Here is a 7,706-nt window from a genome sequence, read left to right on the forward strand (position 1 = left end):
ATATCAGAAATAATATAGTACATCCACCCAATACTGATCCTATTAAGTCCCGCTATTCAATTTTAAGCGAATTAAATTCTTTCACCAGGAAAGATTTACCCAATCTATATAGAATAATTTCTCAAATGAGACCCTACACCTGCATCCTTGACCTGATACCAACAAGTTTTTTCAAAGAAGTATCTGGCATGCTAATTGATAGTGTGCTTGACATAGAAAATTGATCATTAGATATAGGGGTCTTCCCAGACTGTCTTAAGACTGCTGTTGTTAAACCCCTGCTCAAGAAAAATAATCTTGACTCCTCTGTTTCTGACAATTTTAGACCTATTTCTAACCTGCTTTTCTTTTTTTTTTAATTTTATTAATTTTATTGTCATCATTCCATACAAATAAATCAATTTTTACAAAAAATATGATTGAAAACAAATCAACCCCCACCCCTGAGAAAGAGAGCATAGCCAATGGAGTAAAACTTAAAGCTAGTAAAAATAAATAAATTGATGAGTTCGATAGGTGGATAAAGATAAATGGAAAAGAAAAGGAAATGGGAAGAGAACCTACTTCCTCGGTGCTTTAAGAGCTTATTCTAAAATATTATTAGATCCTGCCAGGTTTTGAAAATGTTCTGCACAGATCCCCTAACTGAGAATTTGATTTTTTTCCAATTTCAAATAGTATACAACATAAAACACATTATTATTATTATTATTATTATTATTATAACATCAGTTAGCCACTGACTTAAAAGAGGAGAGTTAGGATTCTTCCAGTTTAGCAAAATAAGTCTGCGTGCCAATAGTGTAGTGAAGGCAATCACAGTTTGTTTGTCCTTCTCCACTTTAAGCCCATCTGGAAGTACACCAAACACAGCTGTTAATGGGTAAGGAGGGATTGGGACACCAAGGCTGTCTGAAAGGCATTTAAAAATTTTGGTCCAGAATGATGTTAATTTGGTGCAGGCCCAAAACACGTGACCCAGTGAGGCTAGAACTTCATTACAGCGTTCGCAGGTTGGATCTTACCCTGGAAACATTTTGGACAGTTTTAAGCGAGACAGATGTGCTCGATATATAATTTGGAGTTGAATAATTGTATGCTTTGCGCATATGGAGCTTGAGTGAATTCTCTGCATTGCTACCTTTCACTCCTTTTCTGATATGTTGAGTGAGAGATCCTTTTCCCATTGTCCTCTTGGATCTTTGAAAAGGAGGGACTGTAAAATGGTTTTATATATTGCCGACATGCTGTCAGGGTGGCATGGTGGCGCAGTGGGTAGCACTGCTACCTCGCAGTTAGGAGACCGGGGTTCGCTTCCTGGGTCATCCCTGTGTGGGTTTCCTCCGGGTGCTCCGGTTTCCTCCCACAGTCCAAAGACATGAAGGTTAGGTGCATTGGCAATTCTAAATTGTCCCGTGTGTGCACCCTGCGGTGGGCTGGCACCCTGCCAGGGGTTTGTTTCCTGCCTTGCGTTGGATAATGGATGGATGGAGAAATGCTGTCTGAGTCCTCGAAACTGAGCAATATTTTTTCCAGCATAGAGGAAGGTGCGAGATGAGGAAAATCGGGCAGGTTCTGTTTAACAAAGTTTCTGATTTGAAGATAGTGAAAGAAATGTGTTGCTGGAAAGTTAAATTTGGAATCTAATTGTTCACAGGATGCAAAGATGTTGTCTATATAAAGATCTCTAAGTAATTTAATCCCAAATGTTTTCCAGATATTAAAAACTGCATATGTTTGCGAGCGTTGAAAAAGGTGGTTCTCATGCAGAGGTGCCACAGATAAAAGATTCTCCATCTTAAAATGCTTTCTACATTGGTTCCATATTCTGAGTGAGTGAAGCACAATTGGGTTATCAGTGTATTGGCGATAACTTGCATTTACTGGGGCACAAAGCAGGGAATATAAAGAAGTACTGCAGGATTTTATTTCTATTGCGGACCAAGCCTATGAATGTTCATCTATTTGTGTCCAGGTTTTTATAGCTTGTATGTCTGCTGCCCAGTAATAAAACTGAAAGTTAGGTAGAGCCATGCCAACTTCTGCCTTAGGTCTTTGTAGGGCCGCTCTTTGGATATGTGGATGTTTTAAGTTCCAAATAAATGAGATTATGGTTAAAAAATTATTTATTGATATATATTGGAATGTTTTGAAATAAAAAGAGAAGCTTATGAAGGATATTCATCTTAACAACATTAAATCTTCCAGCTAGAGTGAGATGAAGGGTTGACAATCTATGCAAGTCTTGCTTAATTTTTTCCATACAGATGGCGAAATTTTGTTGATAAAGAGCTTTATGTTTACTTATGATATTTACCCCTAGGTATTTAAACTGATCTGCAATGATAAAAGGGAAGGTGTCCAATCTAATATTGTATGCTTAAGAATTCACTGGAAAGAGCACACTTTTATTCAAATTAATTATGAGACCAGATATCTTTTGAAATTCTGTGAGTGCTGTTAAAACTGAAGACACAGTGTTTTCTGGGTCTGATATATATAAAGCCATATCATCTGCATATAGAGAGATTTTCTGTTCCAGTCCTTCTCTGATAATCCCCTTTATCTGATAAGAATTTAGACAGTGAATTGCCAGTGGCTCAATGGTGATTACAAATAGCAGTGGTGACAAGGGGCATCCTTGTCTGGTACCATGTTCTAGTTTGAAGTAGTCTGAACAAATGTTGTTAATACAAACTGAAGCTTCTGGATTGGTATACAGTAGTTTGATCCATGAACAAATGTTCAGGCCAGACCCAAATTTCTCTAATGTAGTGAAAAGGTAGTTCCATTCAATCATATCAAATGCTTTTTCTGCATCCAACGATAATAATATCTCTGGGGTGTTTGACTTTGCAGGTGAATATATTACATTAAACAGGCATTGAAGATTGGAAGCTATGTGTCGGCCTTTAATAAATCCAGTTTGATCTTGTGATATTACTGAAGGCAGCACGTTCTCCATCCTTCTAGCTAGGACTTTGGAGAGTATCTTAACATCATTATTTAGAAGTGAAATTGGTCTGTATGATGCACATTGTAATAAGTTCTTATTTTGTTTAGGAAAGATAGTGATTAATGCTTGACGAAATGTTTGAGGTAGAATTTGACTGTCTCTAGTTTCTGTACATGTTGCTAATAAGAGTGGAGCTAGCTGAGTGGAGAATTTCTCATAAAATTCTACAGGGTAGCCATCAGGGCCTGCTGCTTTCCCGCTCTGAAGTGACTTTATAGCATTTAGTAATTCTGATAGTGCCAGAGGTTTATCCAGTTCCTCTGCACTAAAGGTATTTATTTGTGGTATCTGTAATGTATCCAGGAATGCATTAGATTGTGTGTTGTCTTCTTTGAACTCAGTAGAATATAAGGATTTATAGTAGTCTCTAAATGTGTACATTATATTTTTATGGTCAATGATTTTATCTCAGTTCGTGTTGGTGATTGTTGGGATTGCATTGCAAACTTCTTCCTTGTGGATTTGTTGAGCTAAGAGCTTATTAGCTTTCTCTCCATGTTCATAGAAGTGATGTCTTGATTTATAAATGAGTTGTTCAGTTTCTTTGGTTGTTAAGAGTGTGACAGATTGTGGGCGCTATTGCTCCCTTGAACCCTCTGATCAGACACCAGACACCAGATAAAAGTCCAATAATTGTTTTTATTAGGACAATAATGTGCACCAAGTACCCTCCACTCCACAATACTCATAAATCACTACAATACTCTCAATCAATAAACAATCCTCCACTCCCAGACGCGTTTCCACCCTTCCTCCCGACTCAGCTCGTCCGTCTGGGATCTCTCACAGTTTTTTATAGTTCTTGACCCGGAAGTGCTTCTGAATCCTCAGTCCATGTGACTTCCAAGCACATCCGGGTCAGATCAAAACTCTTCTTTCTCATCCCGGAAGCACGTCATTCCCTCTGTTGCTTTGACTAAGACGTACTTCCAGGTTATAGGTAAAATAGAAGTCTCTAGGCCTCCCTGCAGCATCCCCTGGCGGCCCCCGACGTTATGCAGCAGAGCTGTACAGGAAAACTCCAATATCCATGATGCCCTGTTGTAATTCGGGGCACCTACACGCCGCAGGGAGATCTCCATCTGGCGGTCTGGGGGTATTGGCTGGGATGAATGGCTGGCCACGTCCCACAGTATTCCTCCCCAGCGAAGAACCATGGTTCCAAGCGGCCAGCCCCATAAGGGACGTCTTCCTCCAGGAGGATCCATTGGTCGGGCCTTGGCAACTTCCTGAATACTCCCGGGAGAACCTAGGGGGAACATTAAATAAATAAGACTTCTTATCCCCTGTCCTCCGAGGACAATTTCGCCATACGTGGCCTGGCCGGCAGCATTCGTAGCATAGCCGCCGCCCCCCTGTTTGTATCCTTCTGCGAGACTGGAAGCACTTTGGAAACTCTGGCTCCGCCCCTTTTCCCGTTGAGGAGGGTTCTACCCCCGCCTCTGAACTCTCAGCTCTCTTTTCTAATTTGTCAGGAGACCCCCGTTTCATTTTTGGGATCTCCTGTTTAATCTGGGGTTTTCCCACATTTTGAGTCTCTCTATTTGTTAAAGAGAGACCCTCTCCTGTTTGAACCCCTTTTGATTTAAATACGACCGGCATCGGTGTCTTCGGGATCGGATTGTTCTGGGAGGCAGCACCAACCAGCTGCTCCGGATCAATCGACCCTTCCACCAGGCAAATAGTCATTGTTTCCGCCTCCCCTTGTAGGGCTCGCAGCTACTTGGTACCTGCTATGGATTAATCGCGGGCCCGTGTCACTCTGCGTCCCTATTTCATTATATATGGTACCGGCATTACTCACCTGTACCACTAAATCAAATAATATGGGAGACTCCCGACCAAACCGCCATAGGAATTCTTCCACATTTCTTAACGGTGCTTCGGCCACTGCTTCCAGCTCCCCACCGATCTTCTCTATGTTCGTCAGGATCTGCAAGAAACTCCGTGCAGGCTTGATTAGCTTCTCGGGTTCCTGCACGTTCATAAAGTTATTTAATTCAGCCGGAGGCAGGCTCAAACCATCATTTGCCTTACCTTCCGGCCGGGAGCCAATGAGCACGCCCGCTCCTGGCACATGCTCTGACGGGCTTCACAAGAGTATCTGGGATTTGGAGTTCTCTTTGGCCTAGGACCGGGTCACCATCTTTGGCTGACTGCGATCTGCCTGTATTAATTTGTCAGCAGATCGACCAGCCACTTCCCGGCCCTCCTTACCTTTTTGTGGGGTGAGTGGTGCTTCGCTCGCCTCCCCCTTCTCTTTCGGAAAGACCAAGTCCATTGCTTCTTGGTTGAAGTTGAAAGCAGTGGGACGTGTACCTTCTCCTTCCCCGAATCCCTCGGGGTGGGTCACATGTTCCCCGACAGCACCCGACATTCGGAAGTCCATTTTGCTCGTAGGCTCAAACAGGAGCGCACCACCATCTTCGGGAGATTCTCCTGCCTCCCGCAGAGCCTCCAGGTGATCTTCTCCGAGGTATGTGCACGGGACGAAATAAGTTATTTTAAAGATATTGTCAATTAAATCACCGGCACATACCTCATGGTAGTCTTCCTTCTCCGGAGGCCCCTTCCAACTTGTGTGGCTGCTCCATAGCTCATCCCGGGCGTCGTCCATGATGAGCTTGGATCCTCCGCTGGCGCTGTCGCTCTGCTTACCCTTTTTCTTCCCCATGACGGACTTGGTGAATCGTGGGTTCTGGCAATTTTTCTGCGTGTCATGACGCTGTCTTCTTGGGGTTCTCTGTCCACAGAAATTTAGGTACAAGTCCTCGGCCAAACTGACGGCCAGAGTACCCTGCCGACCACGCCACTGTGACAGATTGGGGGCCCTATCGCTCCCTTGAACCCTCTGATCAGACGCCAGACACCAGATAAAAGTCCAATAATTGTTTTTATTAGGACAATAATGTGCACCAAGTACCCTCCACTCCACAATACTCATAAATCACTACAATACTCTCCATCAATAAACAATCCTCCACTCCCAGACGCGTTGTCACCCTTCTTCCCGACTCAGCTCGTCCGTCTGGGATCTCTCACAGTCTTTTATAGTTCTCGACCCGGAAGTGCTTCTGAACCCTCAGTCCATGTAACTTCCTAGCACTTCCGGGTCAGATCGAAACTCTTCTTTCTCATCCCGGAAGCACGTCGTTCCCACTGTCGCTGTGACTAAGACGTACTTCTGGGTTATAGGTAAAATAGAAGTCTCTGGGCCTCGCTGCAGCGTCCCCTGGCGGCCCCGACGTTATCCAGCAGGGCTGTACAGAAAAACTCCAATGTCCATGATGCCCTGTTGTAATTTGGGGCACCTCCATGCCACAGGGACAGCTCCATCTGGCGGCCTGGGGGTATTGGCTGGGATGAATGGCCAGCCATATCCCACAAGAGATTGAGCCTGCCTTTTCCTATGAAGTGTCTCACTTGGACACCTGGCATGTTCTTGATCTATTCTAGTTATTTCGCTGGTTAGCTCTGATACCTTCTTGGTGTCTAATTATTTCTATGGGAAAGATATGAAATAATCTGTCCTCTTAAGAAGGCCTTTATAGTTTCCTAGAGTATTCCTGCAGAAACCTCTGAGGATGTATTTGTCTCTAGGAAGAAACTGATTTGTTTTGATATAAATTCTGTACAGTTCTCATCTGTTAATAGAAGTGGGTTAAGATGCCATCTGCGCGATGAGTATGTGTGGCATAATGATTTTAGCTCCAATATCAGAGGGGCATGATCAGAAATAACAATAGTGTTGTACTTGCAAGATTTAATAGTAGGCAAGAAATTATTATCTATAAAGAAATAATCAATTCTTGAGTAGCAATGATGTACTGGTGAGTAGAAGGAATATGTTTTTGAGTTTGGGTTTAGAAACCTCCAGGGGTCTGATAAGTTGTGGTCAGTTAAAAACTGTGTAATTATCTTTGCAGTGTTAGATGTCATCCCCCCTGTGACAGGAGACCTATCTAAGAGTGGATTTAAAGAACAATTAAAGTTCCCATCCATTATAATTTTATGAGTGTTCACATTGGGAATGGATGCAAATGCATTTTGCATGAATTCCCTATCATCGACATTGGGTGCATAAACATTTATCAAAATCACTTTACAGTTAAATAAATTGCCCATGACAATCACATATGTACCTTCAGGATCAGATACTACATCTGATACCACAAATGAGACTGTTCTATGTATGAGAATTCCCACACCTCAAGTTTTCTTTGTAAAGCTGGAATGGAACATTTGGCCACTCCAGTCTTTTTGCAGCCAGAAATGATCCTTGCTTAGTAAGTGTGTCTCCTGTAAAAATACTATTTTAGCGTTTAGACCAGTTAGGTGAGAGAATACTGTACTTTCTTTCTCTTTAATTCGTGATTCAGGCCTTTAACATTTCAGCTCATAAAGTTCCATCATAGACACATTGATTCTGAATTTTTTATGTTATTTTGTAGTCTCAACTGGAAGTGAGACAGCTTTAACCTTAATTTCCAATTTTCCCACAAGTTATTGCCATGCAGCCTATTGTTACGTTGGTAGTTATAATGATAAGGATTAAAAGGATAGATTAGATATAGCTTGCTCCCCCCCCCCCCTTATCCCCCCACCTCCCCATTTTGCCTCCTCACATGAGGCTGGACCCCACTTCACAAAGTCCCAGTCCTCTGATATACCTAGAGACAGAGCACGTCCA

The sequence above is a fragment of the Erpetoichthys calabaricus genome, chromosome 6, assembly GCF_900747795.2.
Source record: "Erpetoichthys calabaricus chromosome 6, fErpCal1.3, whole genome shotgun sequence".
NCBI classification, from domain to species: Eukaryota; Metazoa; Chordata; class Cladistia; order Polypteriformes; family Polypteridae; genus Erpetoichthys; species Erpetoichthys calabaricus.